At 51.4% G+C, this 27,734-nt stretch overlaps 2 long non-coding RNA genes across 3 annotated transcripts; one reads left to right on the top strand and one right to left on the bottom strand.

The window, feature by feature from the left end:
- LOC134476460 (uncharacterized) lies at positions 1-27,642 on the top strand. 2 transcript variants are annotated; one of them, XR_010048139.1, is made up of 2 exons: positions 1-461; positions 26,607-27,642. It is a non-coding gene; the product is annotated as an uncharacterized LOC134476460 (long non-coding RNA). The 2 variants fall into 2 exon arrangements; XR_010048138.1 differs by lacking the exon at positions 26,607-27,642 and adding an exon at positions 2,037-4,634.
- Positions 14,270-21,663, bottom strand: LOC111756747 (uncharacterized). The gene is made up of 2 exons (XR_002791156.2): positions 21,457-21,663; positions 14,270-17,571 (listed from the first exon to the last, which is right to left on the bottom strand). It is a non-coding gene; the product is annotated as an uncharacterized LOC111756747 (long non-coding RNA).
- Positions 27,643-27,734: the final 92 nt, after the last annotated feature.

Raw genomic sequence — 27,734 nt, 5'->3', positions numbered from 1 at the left:
GACGGGGTGTTATTGTTTTCTTTCACTTTTACTATTATTACCACATCTTTTAAAAAAGCAAAACTGTCTTTTTGGGCCAGGAAGCCAAGGAAGTTCCATTCTTTCGCGTTCCATTTGTTTAAGGTACCTCTGTAAAAGCAAATAATTTGGCAGAAAAAGCGGAGTCGCCAGGAAATTGAATGTGTTTTGTCTCCGGCGAAGTTTCCCTTGAGTGATTTAGTTTGCTTTCTGTCTCGCTGAGGAGCCGGCTCTGCACTCCGGACCTCCAGACCTCCGACCTCCTCCGGGGAGCCTGGGCCTGCAGCAAGCAGCCCCCATCCTCTACCTCTTTAGGTGGCCAGGGAGCTCCCCACCACCACCACCTTAGGCCAGGTAACCCGCCCTCCCGAAGAACAAAACGTGGACTTGCAGAATCATCCTAATGCAAGGAGAAAATAGGATTAGGCCAAAGTATCAGCAAGGTAAGTCGGATTAACAGCAAGGTTCAGTACATTTTTGGCTTTCTTCTGCGATGTTTAATTGTACAGAGGTCTGCGTTTCCCTTCCCTGGTTTTATTTAAAGAAGCTGCTTGTTTGTGCCCAAGAGGTAGATGAAGAGCGATAAGACTCTGGCTGGAATTGGAAATGTATAACCTTGCAAAATGACATTTCGCTCTGTAAAGGGTGACACGCACGGGTAGATAAAGAGAGAGCTGGAGCTGCTGGCCTTTGTTAATGCTTCTTGCCCCCTGGCGTCGCTTTGATGGAAGGACACCCCACTTGCCTGCTGAGGTGTCTGCCAGCTCACCGCTCCTTCCCACAGGCAACTGCAGGGCTGACTACAAATCGATTTGCTTTTTAAACATCCGGGCAAAGTTGAGTGTTTAAAAACTTATGAACAGGGATCATAGATCATCAGACCACAGGGGGAGAAAACTGGTGAAAATCTGCTGTTTGTGTTATTCTAGAAATAGGTATTTTGTTTAGCCACATATAAATGGAATCTGTTGTGAATCGGGCTGCTCTTATGTGTCACAAATTAACACCATTTCTTTGGGGGAAGGTGAGGGAGAATTTCTAATTGTTTAAGTTAGCAGATCATTTAGCAATTAACTTTGAGGGCAGAGGGCTGTGGCTCCCTGGGTAGCTGAGGATGGTTCTGGGGCCATTTGGAAGTTATTGAGTCTAACTGTCTGTGGCATCACTCAAGACGCTTTCCAGGCTGAGCTACAGACAGAAAGCCAGAGGGGAAGAGCGCAGCCCAAATGGTTTTGCTGTTCTGGCTGAAAGGGAACTGCGTGCCTGCAGAAGCCAGGGCCAAAGGAAAGGAAAACTGCACTGGATCCAAGTTTCCCCGGTGGGGACTGCTGAGAAAGGGCAGCTGGGGATTTCAGCTCCTTTCAGGCTACGCACAGTGATGTGTCAGGGCACTGGCTAGGAGTGCCATTTCTTTCTAAATGGAGACAGGTGTCCCCAAAAGTCCAGATATGACTTCCGGGGAGGTGGCAGCAGCTGTAGGACTGGGAGGGTGCCTATCAGCTCGAATTCTTTCATCCTATTGCAGAAACAGATGCAGAAGTTCGTTAAATCTGGGGTGGTCTTTGCCTACCTTGTTTCACTTTGGCTCAGGCCTTCTTGGAAAGAGGCTTCAGAATTCCTTGGTGCCGAATTTCTAGTTTTCTCTGGATGCTCCCTTTAGGTAAACTCGAGAAGCCTATAATTCCATTTTGATTAATCTGGTAAGACGAAAGCCAGGCTTTTGTTTATCTTTCAAATTTTTTCCTCTTTTCTATATTTAATGTAGATGTGCATGTATATCAGGAGTAATGAACTTTCACAAAGGCAAATCTTGCTGATTCTGTGTTTTAATGAGATGGCTGGTGAGTTCATGCATGGGTGCTCCTTAAAGCTGATCAATAATCAGTTCATTGCTAAGGCTGCAGCGCTCACAGAGCTGCTGTTCTCTCAGAAGTGGGAGAAGGATCACAACTTCCCTGGCCTAAATCCTTTTCGGGTTACTTTGTATATTATGCTTACATGGTACCTGTTTCCATTAGACCCTGAGAGTCATAAAGGCCTGAAGAGCCTGCCCGGGTGCCTGGTCCTCCCACCGTCCTTAATATACAAGAACCACCTGGAGCTTCCTGTCTGTCCCAAAGGGTCTCAGCTTTCCAGCTGTGCACAGCTGGGTCCTCCCATCTCTACCACACCCGCTCCTCTGGCTTATTTCGTTGGACCCTGAAAGCAATCTGGTGAGAAGCCCTCGAGACTGGAGAACATTACAAAAATATCCCAGTAAAAGAAAAAAAGGACTCCAGCCCAGCCGTGGAGAGGGGGTCCCAGATGAGCCCGTGGAACAAGTGTGTGGACATCATTGCACCTTACCTGGGTCTGGCTGGCTCAGGCTCCTTGGTACCAGCGAGTGCGAGTGCGAGTGCGCGAGTGCGGTGTTAGAGGAGTCCTGTTGTTCCGTTTCTATTCCTGGCAGATCTCACTTTGCCAGAGATTAGGCAAAGGTGAATCAGACTGCAAGACCCTGAAATGCAGAGGAGCACTGTTGACCAGAACACCACTCTGTTCTCTACCTGCACTGGGGAGAGAGAGGGAGGGAGATGGAGAAAGGAGTGGTGTTTTATTTAGCAAATCTAGGGCAAGGCAGAGAAACCCCAGAATCTGCCTTTCCTTCCCTTCTCTTCCAGGGCTCTGCCTTTCTCCCCCAACCAACGGATGTTGCAGATAAACAGCCACCAAAGCAGAGGCCAGGGTGCCCAGGCTGTTCAGTATGTGCCTTTGTGAGCCTGGGCATTGGCAACCTCCACACTGAGACCTGAGCTCTAATGATACAGGACTAGGGCTTGGACCACGAGCTGCAGTGGCCAGGCTGCTGTAGGACACAGGGTGGAGGTTAGAGCATCAGGAGCCCAGGCAGCCCAGCCCACAGTGGCAAGGACTGCTTGGCTCCTGTGGCCTTGGAGTAGAGCAGGCCTCAGAGAGAGCCTGGTCCTGGAGGTTTTTTGGTAGATTGCTTTTTGTTGGAGAGAAGAGTTTTGGTGATGTGATTTGTGCTGGCAAAGCATACAGGAAATATTTTGAGGTATCTTGGCAAGAATTCAGCCTCAGGGCCAAGAAAGCCAAATTAGCTAGATCTTAGGGAAACCCAACCTCCTGTGTCCTGAGACCAGAACAGACATTGTGCTAGATCTTGGGGTTATGCTCAGCCCTCATGTTAGAAATCTTTCCTGTAGGATGGGCGGGTGCACACAAGTGCCTTGGCAGCCTGGTTAGCAGTGAGATTCCAGCCCTCACTTCCCATTGCCAGCCTCTTTGGGGGAAATGAGATAAAAGCCCACACAGTCACACAACCCTTTACCAGGCTGCTTCCACCTGAGAAAAAGGAGCAAAATGGGAAGCTTTACAAATCCTCCACATTTGGTATGAGAAATGGAGCGGGAATCCATTGTCAATAATCTCCTGTAAGAGCAGGTTTGGAAGAGAACAAAGCGAAGACTGTCCCTATATTTGTAGGTATACATATTTATGGAACATTTGTCTCTCTAAATATAGCTTCATTAGGTGTCTCAAAACCCATGCATTGAGAAGCGTCCAAAAGCAGTCTCTGGTCTCTGGGCCAAGTTCATGGAGTCAGCTCCCTTCCAGGTATGCCCAGGCATTTTATTTACCCTCCAATTTATTTAAACTTATTTTTGAACCACAGGAAAGCAGTTGTATTTGGCTAGGAAAGATTGTGTTTAATTCATTGAATATGCATTGTAAAAGTTTCACAGTCACTTCCCGAAATCCAAATTGGGAAGTTTAAATATTTGTTTTTAATTTTCTGGCTCTAAAATGTTAACTAACAGAAATGATTCTTTCTGCTTGGGTGTGCTTGCAGAAATGGGGTTGTTATGAGAAACTGCCCCTAAAACATTCCTTTCTGACCCGACACACTGTGTTTGAAAACTTCACTTGCAGGAGAAATTTTAATTTGCATAAATATAAAACAGTGGCTGGCCTTCGTGTTGTGGTACAGAGCCTAGAGGAGGCAGGAAAATAACGCAGCATGTATATTCCAAGAGTTTGATGTTAGCAAATTTAGGGAAGAGGATGGATGTGCTTTGGGGGAAACTGTAAAAGGACTTGCGTTACAGTTACAGAAAATCCTGGTACGGGAGGCCCCAGTACAGTTGTCTTTTCTGAAGATTTTTGAAGTTTTGTGAAGAACTGTCAGCACAATTTGTTCACTGCTTGACTTCTGTGGAATTTTATGTTTATCAGACTATGGTCACCTCTGCAAAGAAGCAAACTGCTTTTTTCTTCTCTGACTGCAACTAAATGCAAATAACCTCACTATAACCTGTATTCTGTTAGAAACGGAGTCAGAGAATATATTTTTTCTCCCTAAAGGGGTGTTTTGGGGTGAATCAAACTACAAACCATTTAAAATATCCTGCTCAAATGGAAGCTATAAATGAACTTCCCAAACAGGAAGCAAGAGGCGACTGGATCCGCTCTGAAAAATCTGGGTACCAGCAGCCTTCAGATCAGGCTTTTACAGATAGGGAGCTCTTGTGGAATAGATACATCTAGAATTTGGGGAGATGAGAAATCCATAACAACCCTAATCACCAAATAAACATTTATGTCTTAACTCCTAAGTCCTTTTTTCTTCTATACTTTATTTTCTCATAGTCAAAGGAAGCGAAGACGGGAATTCAGGATGTGGGGTGTGTGGGGTGTGTGGGGTGTGGGAAATCCAGGCACAGCCAGGACAGACATCCCCAGCTTTGCTTTCAGGAAAGGGTTGGATTCACAGCCTGGTCTAGTCTGCCAACTAGGTGTTAACACCTTTGAGAAAACGCCCCACTTTCACCGGTGTGAGGTGGGCTGCTCAGAAGGCTTTTGGGAGTGTGCTCTCCAGGGGCCCCTGTACATGCGTGTGTGTGTGTGTGTGTGTGTGTGTGTGTGTGTGTGTGTGTGTGTGTGTGGTGTGAGCCAGTAGCCCCCTGTAAACACAAGACAGGCTTTTGAGGGTCAAATCCAACCACTCAGGTGCCCCTGGCAGCCTCCTAACCCACTTCTTCCTCCTCTTCTAGGGGACAAAGGAAGAGAGACACAGCCTTTCTAGGTTTTGGAGAGGGGAGGACTCAGAGGTTTCCAGAACAGGTCATTTCTTTTCAGCTCAGGGGTTTATAAAGGTCACCAGTTAATTCATCCGACCGTGTAATCTGCAGCCAATATCATTTTAAACCGAAGAGAAAAACTTCCTGGGTGTTTCCCCTTATTCCCCTTCTGAGCCCAGCTATGGGACCACCTTGGAGGGCTGGCTGCCCTCTTTCTGGGTACTGCGTTTGGGGCAACCGTTTGTATCTCTCCCTTGGCGGCGGCGGCGGGCGCGCCACTGCCCCGACCTAGCAAAGCCCTGCATACCAAGCCTTGTCGCGTTGAGGGCTGCGGCTGCCTGGCCTGGCGGCAGGACCGGGAGATTATCCTTTTTAACGTTTCCTGGAGCTCCTGTTACAACAGAGAAGGTAGACAGCGATCCTGCCACCTCTAGCTCGCCACCGGTTTCCAGCCCCTCAGCAACAAAGGCTGTATCTTTTTAAAAATCTTCCCATGTCCCGACGATGTCTGAAACTCTGATGCGGGCTTCTGCCAAGCCCTGCGGCCGCCCGCAGGTGGACCTGGGGCGTGGCGCGTCGCGCTCGCTTGGAACGCAGCGTGTGCGCCCTGGGCCGGAGCCCTGGTTTCTTGGCAGCCTCCTACCGCCACCGCCAGCGTTTGGAAGCCCAGCTGTGGGTGGAGGGTTGCAGGGGAAGAGGAGGACAATTAGGGTTTGTCGGGGTGCCTGAACTTTTCTACCTTCCCCGAATGACCTTTTGGAGCCCGTGGCGGCGGGAGGGCGGACCGTATTGATCAGGGTCTCCTGCGGCCCCGCGGCCCCGCGCTCGGCGGTGCCAAATGAACGTTAGTGGACGCTATTGATCGAGCGCGCTCGCGGCCTCTCCCCATTCACACGTCCTCGCGTAATGAATTCGTCCATTTAAAAACATTACAAGGAATATTGGAGATTGACTGCCAGAGGAAGTGACACTTGACCCCCGCATCCTGCGCCCCGTTGGAGAAGCCACCGCCTTTCAAAATAGCAGTCCCCGAGTCGTGCCGCGCAGCGAGGTGGCTCCACGGGCCTCGCCAGTCCCTGGCCTCTCCAGGGTCCCTTCCTTGCCCCTCCCTGCCTTGCACGCCACGTCCTCTGCGCCACACTTTCCTGCAGCCGTGTTTCCACCCTACGCGCTGGGATGGCACCGAGCAGGCTTCGGGGACGGGGAACCCTGCGCAGACCACAGCGCGCGAGCCTGCGGAGCCCCGCGCCCCGCGAAGCGCCATCCGCACGCGCGCTGCATGGGAAGCCGCACCCGGAAGCCCTGCCTGCGGTCTCCAGGGCGGCCTAGAGAGGCTGGGACCCCCGATCCCCCACTCCAATCTAGGTGTCTGGAAACCGAGCCGCGCAGCCTGTTCTGCCCTGGGGAGTGGGGGTTGGGGACTGGAGAGTGAATTTAAGGGACGTCGCGCTCTCCAGTTGGTTTTTCAGGAAGGAAGGCAGCTGCAGAGAGGGAAGAACGAAGGGAGGAAGAGAGGACTTGCTTGAGTCCCTCCCTTGCGCCTCTGAGTTGCACGCTCGGGCGAGGCCACACTTGCGAGGCCCAGGAGTGTTGTCTTCCGCGGAGCGCGGAATCACGGCGCCGGGAGCGTTCACGACCAGGACCCGGGTGCCTAACTTGGCCTTTAAATTTGAAGTCAGGATGGGCTGGGCGGCTAGAGGCGTTCAGGGTCTGCAGACCAGCCCGTTTTGTTGGGGTCCGGAGGCCACAGGGCCAGGAGGCGCGGCCCCTCCTTTTGTCCTGGCCAGTAGCTGTAATTTAACATAAAATGCCTATTAGAATCACTGCTGCTGGGACACGAGTTTCTTCTTGTTTTGCACCAACTAACAGGATTAGCCAACAAGAGCGAGATTTCAAATTAGCCGTAAAAATTACAAATTGCAATTCATTTAGCTGCCCATTTACTACATTAAAAAACATAAACAAACGAATTTATATTCGGAGAGGAAGCTGAGCGATGGGCCCTGGGCCTAGGAGTCCATGCGAGTGCGCACCGAGACGGTGCGGACCAAGGGCGGAAAGAAGCAGTGAGGGTGCTCGGGGCCACTCGAGGTTTGCTGAGCAAGAGCCTCAGAAAGGAAGTGTGGGGAAGCGTGGGCAGCGAGGCTGGGTCCAGGTGATGGGGTGGGACTCCTAACCCAGGTCTGCCAGAAGAAAAGCAGCAATAGAGATTCAGGGAGGAGCGGCTTGAGCTGGGTGCTTGGAGCTTAAAGGGAAGTGTGGCGGGGAATCCCCAGCGAATTTGGAAATGGCCCCCGTTCTAGATCCATTTGCAGGACACCCCTTTGCCTTTTAGGAGAGCAGGGTTTTCACGTACGCAGCGCACAGCGAATGGTGGAGCGCAGAGGCCCTTTGTGCTTTCACTGTAATTGCAGTTTTTGTATAGATATCCAGAAACCTAAAGCCTCCTCTAAAACGTAGCCTTAGTTTGGGAGCTGATGCATGGGGATGGTGAGGGCAGTGCTCGGGGGCCCAGTGAAGAGTAAATCCCTCCCTGGTAGGGGGCACCATGGGTAGGGATCCCGGAACCCTCCCCTAACTTCTCAGGCAGAATGACTCAGAGGAAAACGCCGGGCTGTCTAAAATGGCCATGCTCCACGACCACCAGGTTGGTTTGTTTGGTTTTAGCCCTGGGAATCTTATCCTGGCTTTTGAACCCAAGACTGAGTGAGGTTGCCCCGGGGTGCGCAGAGAGCCAGCATGCTGGGATGCCTCCCCCTAACCCTTAGGTCCCAGGGCTCATTCCTGAAGAATGATCCCCTAAGTGGGCTTCTCCCTGCTGCAGTGGACAGGTGGACAGCTCAGTGAGGTCTCAGTGCCTGTGCCATCTCCAGTCCTAGCGCTGCCCCAGGGTGGGAAGAAAGCACTGAGTTCCTGGGTGCATCCAAGAGCCAGCTGACTTCTTTGCCACATATACCCATCTCCCTAAAGTCTCTGCCAAGCCCAGACCCTGACTGACCTTTCCCTTATCCACAGTAATCAACTGGGAGGGTGGGAGTTGCTTAGGGACCTCTAGGGGACTCAGTGTGACACAGATCCCCACCATCTGACTGTCCTTGTTCTCCAGAAGCTGCTGCTCAAAGTCCAGGGAGCCAGAGTGCCCTCCAGCAGGTCTTTTGGCCCTGGTCAGGCCAGGAAAGTGAGTGATGGGACTTCAGCAGGGCTGCTGGAGCCACAGCTACAGTGGTGTTACCTTGAGGGGGAGCCCATGCTGCCTTTGACGGCTCCCAGGGAAAAAATCCTGGCACTTTGTGCTGCCGGCTGTCCTGCCCTGCTAGGCTTCTGTACCCAAGGGGGAGCACTGCTCCACCTCACCTGTATTACAGGCTGTGTTTGTTGGAAAAAGGAACAAGGCAGGGGGAGCAGGTAAGTGCACTGTTATCCTGTTCTGGGCTTGCTTTGTTGTCCTTGTACGCTGATCTTATAAATACAAACCCCGTCCTCTGCAGATGCGTGGGCTGCTGAGCTGAGGTCCTGTGGGTGGGGTAGGATTGTATCTTGCTGAGGCCCCAGCCTGTGCCCTGGCTGGAGCCCACTGGAATTAATGCAGAATCCTAGCAAAATTTGCCACCTGTGCAAATCGGGGCTGGGTGGAGGTTGTGGCTGTGGAGTTAGGAGGAACTGCCTATTGGCCCCCATGCAAGAGGGGTCAGGGTTGCTGAGGAACATAACCCAGTAGCAGCATGGAGCTTGAGGACTAAACACAGTGACTTCCACACACTGGGTCCCTTTGGGGGACTTTACATGGTGATGTTGTTTGATCCTTCCAAGACTCAGTGAGAGAGGTACACAGTATTCAGTTTGCATCTGAGGAAACTGTGAAAACACCTTTCCATGCACACGCAACTACTAAGGGCACAGAATCAGATCAAGAAGAACTTCCTCTAAAACACTGTCACCGGGTGCCCCTTTCTGCCTGCATATAACCCTTGCCCATCTGGACTCTGGTTTGTGCTCTCCCTAGCTGGAGACCCTTAGAGATTGCTGTGTGCCTTTACCTTCAGGTTACACACTTGGAAAATGAAAATAATCAGCCAATCCCTCTTCCCTCTAGAAGGACTCCTGATTAAAAAGGGTGAGAGTATCTGAGAAGCACAAGGAATCAGCAAGTCCTTATTACCCAGTTGCTGTGGGCCAGTTACTGCCTTGGGCACATTGGGGCTGTGCAGGAGTCTTGCCCTGGCAGGGCAACCCTGTCCTCCCAAAGAAGCTATCCTCATGCAAGACTTCTAACTGGGTCCCTGGCCGGTTTCCATGGGGCTCTGGGCTCTGACAGAAACTAGAACTATGGTTTGCTGCTAAGCCGTTCCTGTCTCACCAACAGCAACAGTGAGCAGCAGGTTGAAGGGCCCTGTGGCCTTGCCCCTGGACCCTAACACAGCACTGGGCTGAGGAGGGATGCCCAGCACTTGTTCATATGTCCTGGCTTCCTGTCCTCTTCCTAGGACTCTTATGCAGGGGCCTTCACTCCTGGGGACCCAGATATCTGTGTCTGTCCACTCCCTGGGCAGTCTGTGAACCCCTCTAGGTGTCTTGGGCTTAAAGACCTGTCCCACCAGTGACCTATGTTCCTGAAGCCTCCTGCCTTCCTTGCTGAGGTGAGGACACCACTGCCCTGACCAGCTTTCCCAGATCACTAGGAAGGGAGTGGGTGCTTCACACAGTGCTATAATGTCAGATGGGCAGGTGTCCTGAAGCTGGCTTGTTCCCCGCAAGGTGGACAGGATAATGTGGGAGAATCAGGTAGGACTCAGAGGGCTTTGAGGGGACTTTGATCTGCAAATTATAGCCTTCAGGTGTCTGGGGCTAATACAACCCCACTACCACGGCTGCCACCACACTGCCACCTGAGGTTCTCCCACCCTGCCAGTAGGGACTGACCTTTTTAGAAGGGAAAACAAAATCCTAAACTCTTGACATTTACTTCCTCTGGACTTGCAAAATTAAAGTTTAAATTAAAAAAGAAACACTCTGAAGGCAAAGGCAGCCGCAGTGTGGGTGGAACGGGCAAGGTGCCTTTGAAGGCAGGAGTTGGCAGGTGCTACTTTGCAGGTGGTAAATGGCTTTTCATTAGGCAGAAATCCTAACAGGGTGCAGGCCCCTGGGTGGGAGCAAGGTGGGCAGACACAGAGGCCTGACTTGAACAAACAGAATAACAGAGCATGCAGTCTAAGGCCAGAAAGGCTGGGAAAGGCTGCCATAGCAGGCAGGGTTGGCTGGTTGGGTCTGGGCATGCATTGTGAGCTCCTCTAGTCCGGAGCCTCAGGGTGGAGTCCTTCTTGCACCATTTCCTTGTGAATTTGGCTGAATTTGCCCTACCAGGTCTTGATGTCCTTGTACCCAGCACAGATCATGAGTCAGTAACTAAGTATGGGTCCAGGGTTCCAGAGAGCTGATGCTCAGCCTGTCTGGTCAGAGAGAGCTGTCAGGGGACACAGGGGGTGGTAGCACAGTCCTCGAACCTTTGTGACCCTCATTTTTCCCTGTGTGGGAGACACTGTCCCTACCCACTCCCTGTTCTACCAGCTGAACCTTGGTACTGGGTGGGAGCTCCCTGCATCCCAGTTCTTGAAGGAGGCCTGGGAGTGGACACTCTTGGATTTCTTCACAGCCTATGACCTGGGACAGCTGATTCCCTGGAGTCTTGTGTCCCCCAGGGGACACTTGCATCCCCCAGCTGTCACCACTGGCTTAATGGAGTACCTAGGGTTCACTCCCTTTTGATCTCTTGCTCCTGGGGCAGCTGTGCTCTGTACTTTGTCACCTGCAGGACCCTTACTCAGCTCTGCTTTCTTTCCCTTGTTCTCACCCCAGCCACTCCCGCTTTGTGATGGGAGGGCTTCCCCCTGGTGTCTCTGCTGCACCAAGTGCATTGCTTCAAACCAACTGCTGGGGGAGTAAGGATTGGAGGCGCTGGGCTCCCACGTGGACACTGGCCACCTGCAGCCTCTCCTTCCTCCGCAAGCTCACTCTCGGTTCCTTGCTCACTTCTTTCTTGTGCAGACACCGAGTGTGGCTGAATTGTGGTCATGTCCACAGTGTGGAAAGGTGGACTACAGAGATGAGCCCTAGGCACCCAGGGCAGGTGAGACATACGTACATTAGGGCCCCACCCCACCCAGCAGAGGCCCCTCCACTGGCGAATCTGGAGAGAGTGGTTTTATTTCTGCTGTGTTGCAATTGCTGTGTGAACCCAGGCCAGTCACCTCCACCCTGGGAAGACACGATCCAATCTAGGGGCTGGAGGGAGCTGGAAAGGTGTCGCTTCACCTGACCTTTTCCAGTGTGGCAGAGCAGCGTTGTCCAGGCTTAGATGTACATTTGGCCCTCCATGTTGACCCCTTTGGGCTCAGAGCAGAGACCACACTGCTGCTGGGGTCCTGTGCCCCTGTTGTATAGCATCACGGCTCCTCACATCACGGCTCCTAACCTGTCACCCTCTCAAGGACCTCAGAGAGGACCTGAGGCCTTAGAGTGCAGGGCCCCTGCCTGTTGGGGAACATGCCTGTCCTAGGGTTCAGAGTGTCCACCAGGTCATGTTCTTCCCAGATCTTGATGAAGGGACCTTCTTTGGAATTGCCAAGGTGACTTGTTGAGCTGAGGTCATCTGGGGGTGGCGTGCATCCTCTGAACGAGGGCTTGTGTCCTTGTAAGAGGAGATGCCCAGGAATGAGGCCATGAGACAGCAGAGGCAAGGTCCAAGTGACATGCCTACCAACCCTGGAGCTGGCATGGCCAGGGGATCACAGCTTGGGGCCCAAGCCAGAGCGCAGAGGTTTCTGTTGTTTCCGTGCCATCTGTGGGGTTTTGCTATTTGGCTGCAGGATACTCGGGCAGTGTCCTGGAGTACCCAGCTGTGGAGGAGGTATAGCAAGAGGAGGGCGGGGGGGGGGGGGACCTGTCATTGGCTACCTGCCCAGAAAGGAGCATGCAAAGGCCCCAGGCTGTGGAGTGAGGTGTGGCCCCTCCCTCTACCTCCCCTTCAGTGAGGGCTCCGCTGTGTTGGATCTGGGGCAGCTCTCTGCCCCACGAGACTGGAGGCTGCCAGTCACGCTGATGGGGTGGACCTGGTGTCCAAGGCTACAGAGAGCTGGTCATGTGCTTGCGGAAAGCAAGGCCACCACCTTTATGGAGCTTGGAGAGCCCAGGCAGTTTCAGGCTGGAGGAGCCCAGGATTCCTGGCTCAGAGGGGCTGCTGTCACCGGCATGTGAGCCGGGGCTGACCCAGGCAGAGGCAGCCCCTCTAGGAGTGGACCAGAAAGACACGCCCCCGCCAGGTAGGGGCTTTTTAATCTTTAGCTTTATTAGCTCGTGTTTGCTGTATTAATGATTGAAATCCTCATGGGGAGTTGGTGTTGTTCCTTTTCCATTCTGTTCCCTCCCTCCTGTCCTCCTTGCTTCCTTTCTTCTCTTGGTTCCCTTCCCATTTGCAAAAATCTATCTCAAAAAAAAAAAGCCTCTTGGGGCTGGGGATTTAGCTCAGTGGCATAAGCGCCTGCCTTGCAAGCAGGCAGTCCTGAGTTCGATCCCTGGTACCGATAAAAAGGAAAAAGACAAAAAAAAAAAAAAAAAAATCTATCTCACAGTCTCCTAGCATCTGCCTTCTATTTTAATGTATTTATGCTTCAAGTTTCTTATACTAAAGAAAGTGTGCCATATTTAAGCTGATATGTCTGATTTATTTATTATAAAGTGTTAAATGAAGTAAATCGGGCGAGGGGAGTTAATGTGTCAAAATACCGTAATATGCAGAAAATTAAAACCTCACACATAGAGTTTATTGCTCTCAGCAAGTCCTGTGTTCTGCAGGCTGCAGAGTTACAGCCAGAGTCACCTGAGATCACAGGGCCACTCAATGCCTGTCTAGGACATAGGACAGGAGCGAGACTCTTGGGGAGGGTGAGTGGGAAGCAGGTGAATGAGAAGGTGGGTCAGTTGGTGAGCATCACCAGCTTGGCGCCCAGGGCCCAGAGACCACAGGCATCCTCAAGCATTACCTGGTGCCTGAGGACATGACATTGTTTGCCATCTGCCTGCAGTGTACTGCTGTGTGGTGACCTTGGAAAAGGGCATTCAGCTCCAGAATGTGCCAGACCCCCTTCCAGGGCAGCAGGGTGCCCCGCACATCTGTGTGTGAGTAAAAAGAGCTGCTGCCACCTGCATGGTGACAGCACAGCCTGGAGTCAGGAGGGGACCTCGAATGCTGTGTGCCCATCGCTGTTCCCATGGCCAGCTGGGTCTGTGAGGGCTCCAGGACAAGGGTGACCAAAGAGAGGGAAGGGCCTGTTCCTCTCCTGTGCTTCCTGGCCAGTGCCCTTCCTTTTTTTCCTTCTGAAGGCAGGATCTGGGAACAGAGGGACACTTGTCCTGCACACCCTGCATCTGCTGTGTATTGCAGATCTTGCTGTTTGGAGTACACAGAGACCCAGGCTCCTGGTCCAAGGCCCCAAGGAGCTGCCTCTTCCTGTGGGCTGAGGGCTGGAGGCTCCCAGCCTAGGTTACTTGGGGCATTGATCTCACAAGGGGAGATGCTGCTGTCTTGCTGTGTAGACACAGAGGGGAGGCTGTGTGGGGAACACCAGCACTGGTGGGGTCCCCTGGGGGGCACGATATACAGGAGAGCAGGTTAAAGGTGCTCTCCCCTCTGGGTTGGGTTGGGTCGGTGTTCTGGGATTCCGTGGTCAGGTCTATCTCACAGTGCTGGGAAACGGCCCAGCAGCAATCAGCACTGCACCTGGAGATGGTGCAGTCCTTAGCATGGCTGGATGTGCAGCTCCTGAGTAATGATGGCAAAGAAGAAAGTCCTCAGAGCCACAGCCCTCCTTTGTCCCAGCTTCCTTCCTGTCACACTTCTCTCTTCCCTCCTGCTCAGACATCAGGTGTTGACTGGCTCTTTCTTCCCCTGTTCCAAATTATCTTTCTTTCATGGCAGAGATGGGGAAGCTTATTTATACTAACGTGCAAATCACGAAAGCATCTGATAGGCCTTAAATTCTGTGCATTCAGAATTCTTTGTTCATCCTGTTCACAACCCCAGGGTTGCTTGCTTTCAGGCATAGGACCATCCCCCATTTGCCTTGTGCCTTGTTACTTTTTTCTCGTTGCTGAGACAAAATACCTGATGCCAAAAATGAAGGAAGGAAAGGTTTATTCAGCTCACTGTTTGTTCAGATTTCAGTCTTTAATCAGCTGGCTCTAAGGCAGGGGTGTCCTGGCACTGGGGCAACATTTCAAGGCAGCACCCAGAGCAAAAAGGGGAAACAAGCCTCTTCTCCTCCCTTTTAGGGTACACAGCCCACCACCCCTGCTCCAGGGCAGGTGTAGCACTCACAAAATGTCTGTGTATCCTTTTGCCAGGATGAGGATTATTTACAAAGTAAGGATCCTGGTCCCTGCTGAGTCTCTTAGTTAAACTTCTAAATTTCTTCTCAAGTTGACACAAAGTATCAACCATAACATCTTGGGTCAGTTCTGTGGGTAATCATCACAGAATCTTGAATACTAGGAAGCTGGTAACATTATCAGTTCGTGGAAACCTTCATTTATTTAATAAGCATTTGCTAAGCACTACTGCCTTAGGTAAGGTGGGTCCTGCTACAGTGAGGACAGACACTGAGGCACAAGATCAGCGTGGGGCTGGGGCTGGGTTTCTGGTCAACCAAGAGGGACAGGCCCCCTTTCTCCCAGCTGAGCAGGGAGTGAACATCGGCCAGGAGCTGCATAGTGGAGCAGGCAGAGAGAGAGGAAGCGAGAGGTGCTCCTCACAGAAGGCAGGAGGAGAGAGGTGAGCTGCTGTGTGACCTCCCTGCTGTCTCTCCATGGTCATTATGGGGTTGAGCTTAGCGTAGCTAGGATGAGCAGTGTGCCATGCAGTTCTTTGGTAGCTACAGTGACCCCCATCCCACCCCCATCATTCATGCTGGAGTGAGGTAGTGACCTCGTATGTAGTGGGCTCACCCAGATGAAAGTGTTTCCCAGAAATGGATACAGAAGGGACCTCACTGTTGGTCACCCTCTCTCTCCAGCTGGCAAGATGGCCCTCAGGTTTTAGCCTGGCCAGCCTGGATAGTGTGCTGCTTCGCCAAACAAATCTCTTTCATCCTGTCAATTTAGGGAGTCATGGTTGAGACCTAGAATTTCCCCCTAAAATCTCATGCATTCAGAGTGAGACTTTCAGAAGGTAACTGCATCAGGGGACACTGGACTCAAAAGTGAACTGACCCATTGCGGAGTTCTTAGCCGACTTGCTGTTAGGAAGTGGAGCCTTGTTGGTGGTGGATTCCTGGAAGGGTGCATCTGTATGCCAGGCTCCTCCTTTCTCTGCTTCCCATGACATGAGAAGCTTTCCTTCTATCATGCCCTTTCACCATGATGTCCACATGATGGTCAGAGTCAGCTGACCATGGACTGAATCCCCTGATCCAGACTAAATGTTTCTTCCTTTAGGTGGGAGATATGGAATATTTTTCTCTAGAGAGAGGAAAGCTGCCTCCTGCACAAGCGTAAATACACAGAGGTACATCCTCAGTGGGCCCTGCTTCTCTAGGAATCCCGGCTCCCCCAGCAGTTTAGGGGACAGCTGTTAGTCTATACCACAGCCTCTGAGCCTTACAATGCTAGGCCTCTTCCAGCTGTGGCTCCTGCTAGGGCTCAGCTTGCCAGGAACCAGAAGCAGCTGGCTCTGGATGAAGCTCACACACCAGGAGCGCTGGTTTCTCCAGGGACTCCTGATCTGTGTTGGAAACTAATGAGCCTAGAGACTCTTCTGCAGAGTGTCAGGGTTGGCTGTTATCCCTCTAGATACACTTCTGTCTCAGTGTCACAGAACCATGCACTGGAGAGGAACCACCACTGGGAGGGGACACATTCCTGTCCCCTCTGCTGGCTACTTTGGGCTGTGGGTAGTGAGTGGCAGGGACCTTGCTCTTGTCTACCCCCTGTGGGCTGGTGGTGGGCTGCCGCACCATGAGAATGCCCTGTCACCAACCTGTCTGCTCCTTAAGAGACATATACAGCCACTCTGCACTCTAGGGGCATCCTGTTGGGAACCTGGCCTGAATCTATGTCACTTTAAATCTCAAGGGTCTATGGGCTGGAAATTTAGTTCAGTGGCACAAGTGCTTGCCTGGCGAGCATGAGGTCATGAGTTCAATCCACGGTACCCAAAAACCCTCTCAGATGTCTGCCCCACCCTGGTAGAGATTCGGAGCTACCAGGTGTGGGGACACCTTCTGTGTGGAGGAGCCCATTAGAGGCAGGACATGTGGAGCTACAAGGCCTGATGCATGGTGGATGGATCTGCTGATTCCTGGCCATTGTTCTTGTGTGGCACCCCTGTGGCTGTGTGTGACCCTCAGAGCCTCTGTGGTCTGTGTCTTCTCAGCAGGAGGAGTGGCAGGGAAGCAGGGGGGGCAACAAGTGATCCCTTGTGATGTGATCTTCTAACAGTAGCCTGAGTGCAAAGAAGTGTGTGTGTGTGTGTGTGTGTGTGTGTGTGTGTGTCTGTGAGAGAGACAGGGATCAATCCAATCCAGCTCATGGGTTGTGTAGTGTGTGCACACGTGCGCATTCATGTGCTCAGCCAGGCCTTTCTGTGCCAACATGGACCACCTGCTGAATTCAGGAAGGGAAGCAATCGGTGGAGTAGGAGTAGGGCATGGAGCCTGTGTTTGAATTCTTGGTTGTGCAGTCAGAACGTGCGAGTTCACATAAATGGCTGTGCTGGTGAGGGCAGTCAGCAGTCAGACAGAACAGAAACATCAGCCACCAGGAAGATGCTTGCTGATTGGCCGTCTGTAGAGCCGAGCAGCAGTAAATGCCTGGTAGAATTATTATATAGAGAGAATGAATTTTAAAAATTTATGCTTCCTCATGTTTTCCTCTTCATCACATGGTTTTTAAAAATATCACATTCAAAAGGCAATCTGAAATATTCAACATGATCACTCCTGATTAAAATCTAATAAAAGGTAGGGGTTAAACCACCCCTGAGATAGCCTCCATATAGACAAGGGGGTCAGACTCCTGGAGGAGATCTGTCACTCTTTTACAGCATCGCAGCCCCATCTGAGCCACCTGAAGCTGTGTCCTCTCCCTTTGGTTAGGATGAGGGTGCAGCCGCTGGGTCCCTCGGGGCACCATGCCCACACCATGTCTACCGCGAGCTGTGCCACAGTGGTGGGCAAGGAAGTGGTTTTCAGAAGGCTCTTGATGATTCCCACAGCCAAGGCCTCGGTACCTGACCTTGGAGGAGCCAGGGCTGGTGCCTCATCCTCCTGTGATGGACCTGTGTCTGGGCACATTTCCTGGGTCCCGGCTGCTGAGCTCTGGCCGTGCCTGTGTGCAGTCTGTGTGTAGGGTCTCTGCGAGTTCCACTGCTTTATTCTTAAGATGCTGTGCTGATCGGTACCTCGGATGTCCTGATGAGTTCCTCCTGCGCAGGTCAGAAGAGTGACATGAGATACATTACAGGGCAATGCTGTGCCTGCTCTGTGTGCATATCCTCTTGATAGTGAGTGGCTGTGCCCCTGGAACTTATGCATAGAAACTTATGCATAGTCACTGATGTGCAAAAGAGCTCTATGACATTCCAGCACACACACAGCAAACACACGCCCCTGCATATGCACAGCCTTTCTTCCATGCAGGGTTGCATTGGACAGCACTTTCCACAGCAGTTTTCCTGGGCTCCTGGAAGCGGGAGGGGGGCCTTAGTTTTGGGGTGAGGCCCTCCAAAGTTCCTCCATGGCTAAGAGATTGATGTGGCAGGCTGTGTGTGGGTGAGCCATGCAGGGAAGCATCAGGCACTGCCAATTTGGACCTCAGAAGGGCCCTCCCCCGAGGCTCAGCTGACATTGATCCCACAAGACCCTTATGACAACCTTGGCCCTCTGCCTCCTGGGACAGCCTGGCAGATGGGCCTGTTACTGTCCCCTTGTAAAACTCAATTTAGTCTCATCTCAGTCACATCCTGGCTGAGTGACTCCTGCCTGGCCTTGGTGTCCTCCTGAGACATGCAGCTATGATGCAAGCAGGCAAGCTGTGGATGTTAGCCCTGAGTCTGTCCAGGGTGCTGGACACCAGTGTCTGCAGTGTTGTGGTCACAGTCACTACTGCTTTGGGCAGCACTTGGTGCAGGCAGGCTGTGGCCTTAAAAACCCACCACCTGGGCTACTCAGAACTCTGCTGCTAGCATCCGGAGCCAGGCACAAGGTCCCTCCAACTCCCAGGGTGAGGTGCTTCTTAGGAGAACCTGGGGATTCTGTGAGGTTCTGAAAGAAAGGAAGGAATACCAGGCAGGACAAGCTTGACCACGAGGGCCTGGTTTTGGAGCACTGTGACCAGGTGTGAGGCTGCTTTGACACTGGGGGCCCCAGCCAGTCTGTGCCACCAGCTGAGGGCCTCTTGCAGTCTGCGTGTCCCCTCCTCCATGTCTTCTGTGGGTCTACTATACCCCTACCACCTCTCTACAGATGGACGGCAGCCAGGAACATCAGCTTGAGGTGAGGCTTATGGGCTTCTGGCTTTTGCAAGGCATCATGATAGACTGTGTGGCTTAAATAGCAACATTCACTGCTCCGGTCTGGAGGCTGCAAGTGCAGCACACTCCCTCTCACATGCTAGGTCAGGACCTGTCCCAGCCTCTCCGGCTTCGGGGAGCCCTGGCTTCTGGCTTCACCATGCCAATCTGCATGTAGCTTCTTCCTCTGTGCCTGTATATGTCACAGTGCCCAGAAGGACACCACTGCATTGGACTCAGCACTCATCCTACTCAAGTGTGACCTCAGCTGTGTTATGTCTTCAGTGATGCCATCCCCAAAGGAGGCCATGTGCTAAAGTCCTGGGGTTAGGACTTCAACAGAGAAACTTGGGGGTCCCAATAAAACAGCAAATGATACATCAAGAAGGGAGAGGGGGAAGGATGAGGGAACCCCAAGGGGTTTACTCTGCATCTTTTATTGGCCTACAATAAAGGTATAAAACCCCACATTCAAGAACAGAACAGCAGAGCTGAACCAAAGAACAGAACAATGCCAGGAAAAGCACCTAATGCCCACCATGCAGGGGCTGCTGATGGGTGGGGGTGGAGCTGCAGTGGGGCTAGGTCTGGAGTCTCCTGCCGGAAACCAGGAAGAAGGGAATTTGGAGCAGTGTGCACTAAAACATGGCCTCTTTGATGTCTTTTGGGGTTGGTCACCCCTGGAGTCAGGCTGAGGACAGTGTGCTGGTTTCCAGAGTGTAAGTGCTGTGCATTCCCTGGACTTGTGGGTACCAGGTGCCTCTGAGGGTCAGGATAGGTGGCAGCAGGAGTCCGGGGAAGCCCACCCACTGAAGAATGAGACCAAGGACTGATAGTCTCAAGTCTCCCCTAGGAATGCAAGAGGATACGGCTGTCACAGTAACCCCAGGGTACAGAAGACTAGGAAGCAAATTCTCCAAAACTTTGAGTCAAAAATGAGGCCTCTGGTGGTCATAGCCAGCAATAGGATTCAGCAGGAAGCCAAAGGGGCAGGAGTCAGCAAGCCTCAGGAAGCTGAGTCCTCTGAGCTGTTTTACTTAATGGGGAGGGTTCAAGGTCCTGCTAGGGAGTCAGACACAATGGCTGCAGAGGTGAATATAAGAATTACATTAATGGAGAACAGGAAGACAGCCACTGACTTCAGTTAAAAAGTTGCCCGAGAAAAGAAACACAGGCTGGCACACACCTGTAATCCCAGCACTGGGAAGGCTGAGGATTGCCACAAGCCTGCCTGGGCTACATAGTGAGTTCAAGGTCTACCCAAACTACATAGGAGATCCTGTCCAAGAAGAAAGAAAAAGAAAGAAAGAAAGAAAATCATAATACAAGAAATGGCTTAGCCATGAACAATATTTCCATGATAGTTCATAAAACCAGTGAATATGTTTGATAAAACACTGTGATCTACTATGCTGGAAAGGACACAGAAGAGAAGAGGTGGAAGGTGAGGGAGTTAGCAGACTGGTAAACCACTGAATTCCATGGAGGAATTCAGAAGAACTAGCAGGTGATGCACATGGCTTGTCCTCACAAGCGTGTGTGTGTGTGTGAGTGTGAGTTTGTGTGCAGAAATTCCCAGTGGGTGCGGAGTGGGCAGGGAAGCTCTATTGTTTTTTTCTAAGCAGACGGAACTAAGTTACTATAAAAATTGAGATTATTTTGGCAATAGAAGACAGAGCCGTTACACATAGGAAGGTTTTTAAGAGGGGGATCCACCCAAGTTCAGTGTTCTGAGCATCAGGGGCTCCAAGACACAGAGAGTTGGAGTTACTTCCTCAGCCTTGCACTAGAGTGTTGTGTTGGGGTTGGCCCACCTGACAGGACTGTCCTGGGTGTCGCTGGCCTCTGCCCATGGCACATCACTAGCACCGGCCCTCATCCTGACCTGCGCCAGATGTTGCTCACTGTTCTGGAAGCGAGTGTCTGGCAGCTGAGAGCCAGGTCAGCGGGCAGTGTTTTGGTGGAGGGCAAGATGCTCTGTGCCTGGAGCCCACAGAGAAAAGGAGTGGGGATTACTGTCCACCCAGTGGGCTGGCCCGGAAAGTGTTTTGGGGAGAAGAAGATGCTCTTAACTCATGTGTCCTGAATCTTTGCTGTGGCCTCAACTTGGCCCCAAAGCAGCTTGCACTGCAAAGCAGCAGTGCAGTCTTGCACTGGCCAGCTGCCCACTAGGGACTTTTTGGGTCTTTCCTATACCTGGTGAGCCTTGCAGAGGTGTGCAGGAAACGGGGATCTGGGACCCTCCTCGGTGGCCTCAGCGGCCTGTGGACAGTGTTTGGGGACACTTATTGCTTATCTAAAAGAACGCTCTCGCTCTCACTGGGGAGTGTGCAGCGCTGGCCCTGTGCACCTCTCTGACAACGCAGCTCGTCCTTGGCTGTAAAGAACAGAGCATTCGCCCGCGGAGCAGGGATCAAACCCAGCTCCTGCCTGGGTGCTGGGGCTGCCGGCTGAGCTCTGCGGGAGGATGCCCCGCCCCCTTCCCTAGCCCACCAATGAGAAAAAAACGCCCTTTTCTTCGTTCCTGTTGCCAAAGTGACTGGTGTACAAATCCGAGCTGGCAGAGGCGCAGCAGCTGCTGTAATTTTTACCTGGGCCCCTAGGGCAGAGCTTCCTACCTGGCTGCCTTCACATTATCTTGCATACTTGTCTCCCCTTTCTTCTGGTTTCGGCTGCAGGCAGACCAGCTGGGAATGGATGGGAATGCTACACCAGGGCAGGCAGGTGAGCCCACCCGAGAGCTGGCCTAGGCGGGCTGCCGCGGCTGCTCCTAGTTAGTCTGACCTAAGGGTGGTTTACCTTTTGGTTTCCAGTCTGGATTCAGCCATCTGTGCGCACGCGCGTCCTAGGTCTCTGGGTCCCAGGCTTTGGTGAGCAAATTGCATCAATGTCCTCTGCTTTTGTGAGACCCACGGGAAAGAACAGATTCCTTGCAATGTTTCCAGCACGGGCATTTCCATGGAGATTCGGCTTTTACAGAATACCTTACCCTGCTCGATCCCTTGGGCGGGGCGCGCTGCCCGGGCCCGAGGCTCAGTGGCCACGAGGGGGCGCTGCGGGTCTTACAAACGCGCTGTGGAGGGTGTGTGTGTGTGAGAGAGAGAGAGTGTGTGTGTGTGTGTCTGTGTGTGTGTGTGTGTGTGTGTGTGTGTGTGTGCGCGCGCGCGCGCGTGCAACGACCGCTGACCCTGGGCTCTGGGCCCACAGCTGCGGATGGGCGGATCCTGGTCTCGTGTAGGCCTGGTGGGCAGTCACCCCCACGCCAGGCCCAGGTAGCAGTCCCCAGTTTAGGGATGTCCTGGCATGGCACAGGGGATGGCTGACAGGGTGGGACATGGGTACAGCTCATCCCAGGGAAACCCGAGGACCCAAGACCACGAGGACAGTTCTGGTAGATATTCAGGGGACATTTTAGGCCAATAACATGCAGTCGATTTCTAAAACAAAAATTAAACAGCAAGAACAAATCAAAGTCAGCAGTCTCTTCCAACATCTGCTGGGTCCCCAGCTGGAAGCCAAGGTGTCTGAGGACTCATGCCAAGCTGGTATCCAGGCCTGCACAGGATGGACCTGGGATGGACTCTGTTCCTGAGAGGCAGTAGAACCTGCAGGCTGAAGGGACAACCCTTCAGGAGCATTAAGGGCCTGGGGCTCCCAGCTCCTGCGAGTGGGATGGCAGGATGGACCCTCACTGGAAGGGCCTGCTGTGTGCCCAAATGAGGTCAGGTGACAATTCCTGGGCCTGCCTTCTCCTCTCAGTGGGGCCCGCTGCACATGGGCGCCATCTGGAGTTCTTTGTGGCTCGGGAAGTGGGGAAGGTGGAGAAGTCTGGGGACCCTGTCCTGGGCTGCTCTGTCTGGCCATGCCCCGATATGGACCCAGTAGCTTCTACAGGAAGAGAGGACCCGCAGAGTGGATGAATCACATCATGTCCGTATCTGTTAGGGACCTGTTCTCTTGGGGAACGAAAGGCCACTGCAACAGCTGCACTGCCGTCTCTGCACTGAGAGCTGGGCACCTACTACCCCGTTGGCTGTGGCAGGCACCCCATTTTGTCTCCCTTGTGTCCAAGGAGACTGGGGGAGATGCCAAGCTTCGTTTGCTGTTTCCATCTGGCCACCGCTGTCCTGTGTGATCTACTCACCGGGCAAAGCCTAGCTTCTAAAGCCACATGAAAGGTCACCTGTGCCACTGTGCAGATGAAAAGTGCCTGCTGTCCCTGACATGAGAGGGGTTCAGAGGCACAGCACAGCGTCTGGCAGTCCTTTGGCAAGGTCAGCCTGTCACTGCCCACTAGCCAGACGGCAGGAGGGCCCAACGATGTCATCTTAGTTGCCAGGAGCCCAGAAGCACCCTAAAGGGAACCAGGACAACTAATCACCACAGTCCCTTGACAATGCGGTTAAGCAAACATAGTGTACTTCTCGGACAGAGGGGAGGAAGAAGAAGAAAAAAAAGAGCCAAAGAAAGACTTGTTGGGTGTGTGCATTACCAGTGCTGGCAGAAGGAACCCTAGAAAGCTGCATACGTCTCCCCGTCCAGGGCCAGAAGTCCAAGGTCAAGGTGGTGGTGGGGTAGGCTTTCTCCTAGAGAGCGTCCATCCCATCTTGGTGTCTCAGCTTCCTGTTGCTGGTTGCCCTGCTATTCTATGGGGCCCACTGAGAAATTCTGTATCCAGATCTGTTGTCATTCAGATGTCTTCCCCTGTGTGAGTATTCCAGTGCCTTCTTCCTGTGGGTCTCTCCTCTCTTCTTATAAGATCCCTGGGACTATCGCAGTAAGGCCCTGCGCTCCAGCCTGACCTTTTCTCACCACTTCTGTGGTAACCCCTTTTTTCAGGGTCATGCTATGGTTTTGATCTAGAATGTTCCCCCACAGACTCACGGCTTCAGAGATGGGGCTTGCGGAAGGTGATTGGCTCGTGGGGATGCCATACTCATGAGTGGATTCATTCATCGATGAGCTCACAGCTGAACATGCTGTGGGGAGGTTGGAAGAGGGGGCTACTGGGGTGTTCGCAGATCCCCCTTATTCTCTGTTTATTGGCCACCATGACATGGACCACTTTGCTTCACCAGACTCTTCCACCCTGTGCTCCCACAGTGGAGCCGGCTGAGCAGGGACTGGACCCACTGCACTGCGAACCAAAACACACTTGTTCTCCTCCAAGCTGCGGGCATCAGGTATTTCATCCCAGTGATGGGAAAGTGACTAAAACTGTCACCTTCTGAGGTCTCAAAGGTAAGGACAGAGGTACCCCACAGAGGTCTCAGCATGTGCTCTGGGGCACTCAGCAAGAGCTACGTCCCACCAGGGATGGGAGTCTTGGAGCATTCAGGGGCATGGGGGAAGTGCCCAGTCAGAGGTCAGTGCCTGGGGGATCAGGAGGGGTTGGCTCCAGCCTGAGCTGACACAGGAGCCAGAGCAGGCAGGATAGACCTGTTCTTAAGATGTTTTCTGAGGTTATCAGGTTCCAAGGAAGAGGAGAGAACTCTGGTCTCTGACCTCCACCTGCTTGAGCCTCTTTAATGTGGCCGGGAAGATTGGCTGCCAACCTGGCTGTAAACCAGGGTGCCCATCCATGGGTGAGGGGCAGAAGATCACCAGGGCTCACACTGTGTCCCTGATTTGCCCTGAGGACCTGCTGAGGCGGGCATTAGCAAATCTTCCTAGCAGGAGAATTTGACACTGGGTTTTGAATTCTGCCTGATCAGAGCTGATCTGAGGTAGAAATGTTTATTTCTATACAAAGATTAGCAAACTTTTCCTGGTTTACTTAAGAGCCTTTTGGGTATCAGCTTCCTCTACCCAGGTGTTAGGCTTGTGCTAGGCAGCTTCAGGTCTCCTGCTGAGGGACACAGCCCTGTGCCTTTTTCTCTTGCCTGGCTGAAAATCTAGAAGTTCCAGCCTAGGGAATTTTCCAGAGAACTAAAGCTCTCTAAACAACAACAAAATAAACAAGCTTTTACTTCAAGCAGTAGAATGCTTACATTTTGGGCTTCTTTAAACAGATCTCACTGAGACGGTTTGCATCTTCCTGGTTCATGAATACTATGTGAAGCATTCTATCATCTTTGATGACAAGGATAGAATTTTTGGTGTGGCCAAAAAGACAAGACATATGAAATAAAAGTGGCCTTTATTTTAAGAATGTGGAGAGAGATTCCATGACCTCCGGGGTCTGGCATCCTCTCTGCTTGACACATGGTATGGGGGCATACATGTAGCTTAGGTTTGGGGTGGAGCCTAAGGAGCATTACTGATGCACAGATAGCCCATTGAAATTCATTTTGCACCACAGGTAAATTGCTTAGGGGCAGGAAAGGTGACCTCAAGATAGAGCCCCCTTGGATCCGCCTCCCAGGTTCCCACCAGCTACAGTGTCCCATCTGGGGCAAAATCCTTTCAGACAAAGCAGAGTGGCCCTTAGGGACTTCATCCCCAGGATGAGGCTTATGCTGCCCTGTCCCTCCTGGGGTTGTCCTCTTTGCACTGGTCTTGGGGGTTCTCAGGTGGCAGCATCTGTCTCAGCCCACAGACCACATGCTCTGTCCTGCCTGTCCCTTTCTGTGCAACCCCAAGTTCAGGAAGGTTGGGTGCTCAGCTGTGCTTTTTGAAGCCGCTCCTCCTTGCTTTGCAAGCCACCTTGGAGCTCTTAATGAATGGGTGTCACAGGTCCACTTTCTTTACAAGTGTGAAGGCCCAGCAGGTGTCATGGTTGCGAATGTGTCATGGCTCTTGCTGGTCTCTGGGGCTGCTGTAGCAGGGACCTCACTCTGTGGCCTTCAAGAAACACAGATTCCCTCTTGCACAGTTTGGGAGGCCAGGAATTGGAGGTGAAGGTGAGGCTAAGTCCAGCTCCCTCTCAGGGTCGAGCACAGGCTGGCAACAACCCCCAGTCCTGCCTTCATGTGCCATCTCTTCTCTCTCCTCATATGGTCTTCCCTCTATATGTGTTTGTTCCAATTTTTCCTTATAAGGACATCAATCATACTGGGTTTGGGCGCACACTTTGAGGACTTCATCTTAACCTGCTTCAGTCTGCAAAAATGCTTTTTTAAATGAAGTCACATTCTGAGGTGTTGGGGGTTTGGATTTGTCTTAGTTTCTTTCCTTGTCATTGGAACACATCTAACACCCACAACTTAAAGGAGGAAAGATTTATTTTCAGTCCAGCTTTGCAATGTGCGTGGTCAGCCAGCTCCAAGGCAGGAGAGCATGGCCAAGGGGCATGGTGGAAAAGAGAGGTGCTCACAGCATAGTGGACAGGAAGCAGAGAAAGAGAGAGATAGAGAAACAGAGAGAGACAGACAGACAGAGACAGAGACAGAGACAGAGACAGAGACAGAATCAAGGGAGGATTGGGAAGGGAAATATAACCCTCTGGGTTATGCCTGCAGTGACCACCTCTTATGAGTAGCCCCTACCACCTAACAACAAGTCAATTTAAACCTTCATGTTCCAGTAGACTTCCAAAAACCACACCCATGAGAGCATGAGGCTCTTCAGGGATATCTGGATATAAACCACATCATTCTGGCCCTGGCCCCCAAAAGATTCATATACATTCCTTTATGCAAAATGCATTTAGTCCATCTCTAGGAGTCACTGAAGTCCCGACAGTTTCAGCATTGCTGAAAAGTTCAAATCCAAATTCTCCTCCTCTAAGAATTAAGGCAAACTGTAAGCCCATTTCAAAATCAAAAAGAAAATTAAACACTACTGTCTCAGTCAGGAAAACAATTATATTGCAGGACACATAATTTATAGTGTGATTTTATAATGGTCACCCAAAGAGTCAAATACAAAAGAAAGAGCACAGGAAATCTGTCCACACACTAAAATCCAAAGAATACAGCTGAGGGCCTGGATCCCATGGCAACACCCTGCATGAGTCCAGCTGAAGACCTAGAGCCCATGACAAAGTCATGTGCAAATCTGTTTTACAGATGTATGCTGAGAAGGCCCAAGGTCAGCAACGAAAGTTAGAAAGTCCGTGCCAGTGGAATGAAGGACCTGTGCCAGTAGGTTGAGGATTCTGTACTGGAGTCAGGAAGTGATGCTCAAGATAAAGACCAGGGCTCTCCTGAAAAGTACCACAGCCATCCTCAGTGGCAGCGAGGTCTGAGTGCCTCTGAGGATGAGAACAGCTGAGCGTATATCAGGAAGCCAGCATGACCTCCTGGAGGTTATACAGCATTCTATCTTCACCTCTGGAGCCAGGAAGTGGTAAAGACAAGACCAGAGCTCCCCCAAAGTGAACCACAGCCATCCTCAGTGACAATAAGGTCGTGAGCTCCTCTGACAGTGAGAGTGTTATAGATGGTTGAGCACTGTGAACAGAATCCCAACCTTAGTTATGTTCCTACCACCTTGTTTTGAAAGCCTATATTGTTATTGTTTTGGGCTCTTCATTATTGTTATTTATTTGTCTTTTTGTTTCTTGTATTTTGTTTTTTTTCCCTTCTAATAAAGATCTTCTCCCAAAGAGTCTATAAGAATTGATTTTATTGTGAGTGATGGTATCAACAGTGATGGTAGCTACTTAGAAGAAAATGAGACATTATGGTAGTCATTGCTGATTTCCTATCATCTTGTTTTGAAGTCCAATAATGCTTTTATTCCTGTTTTGATTAGTTTTAGTCTGTTTTCTATTATTTGATTTAAATATGTGTGAAGGTATGGACAGCTATTTTGAAGAGGACAAGAGACATTATGGTAGCCACTGTTGATTTTCCTATTGTCTGATTTTGAAGGACTGTAATGTTTTCATTATTTTGTTTTGGTCAGTTTTATACTATTTTATCTTGTTTGAATTCATTGTGTGTGAAGACATGGACAACTATTTCAAAGAAAATAAGAGACATTACGGTAGCCACTGTTGATTTCCTGTTGCCTTGTTTTGAAATCCTGTGTTGCTTGCATTGTTTTGTTCTGATTTGCCTTATTTTGTTTTATCATCTTTAAAATAAAAAAAAAAAAGCCTTGTAATGCTGTAAGCTAAACTTGATGGGAGATTCTGGTCAGAATTTAGAATGCTGATAAAAAGGCAAATGGTAAAGACCAAGCTCAGGAGG

The sequence above is a fragment of the Cavia porcellus genome, unplaced genomic scaffold (genome assembly GCF_034190915.1).
Source record: "Cavia porcellus strain 051 isolate PalLab524CR breed Dunkin Hartley unplaced genomic scaffold, mCavPor4.1 scaffold_6, whole genome shotgun sequence".
NCBI lineage: Eukaryota > Metazoa > Chordata > Mammalia > Rodentia > Caviidae > Cavia > Cavia porcellus.
The sequence above is the reverse complement of the archived record's forward strand: the minus strand, read 5'-3'. Positions and strand labels throughout refer to the sequence as shown.